This window comes from Cystoisospora suis, assembly GCF_002600585.1.
Source record: "Cystoisospora suis strain Wien I chromosome Unknown contig_5305, whole genome shotgun sequence".
Lineage (NCBI taxonomy): Eukaryota > Apicomplexa > Conoidasida > Eucoccidiorida > Sarcocystidae > Cystoisospora > Cystoisospora suis.
In genome coordinates, this window is record NW_027158095.1 from 2117 (window position 1) to 2471 (window position 355).

The following is a 355-nucleotide window of genomic DNA, read 5'->3' on the forward strand; positions in this document are numbered from 1 at the left end:
AGGCAAGAAACGTTGTAGAGAAACACATACATCAGAGATATACATGTTGTATAGATTCATCCATACATGTATATCTACACCTATATAGAGACGTATGGAGGGAAATGCCCCAAGGGTTCTTTACACTGAAAGAAAGGAGAAGTACCATAGAGAGAAAGACCGAAAGAGAAGGAGAGACTATGCTCCACGGCCCCATTACAATGACCCGTCATGAAGAATGGGAAACGTCTTCTTGCTTTCAAGACAGGAGAGCAAAGAAACAACACATAATGAAAGATATCGGCCTCGCTTGCATCTCTAGCTCAAGTGTATGTACAGCCAGATGACATATGTAGATACACTAAAGATAGATGGA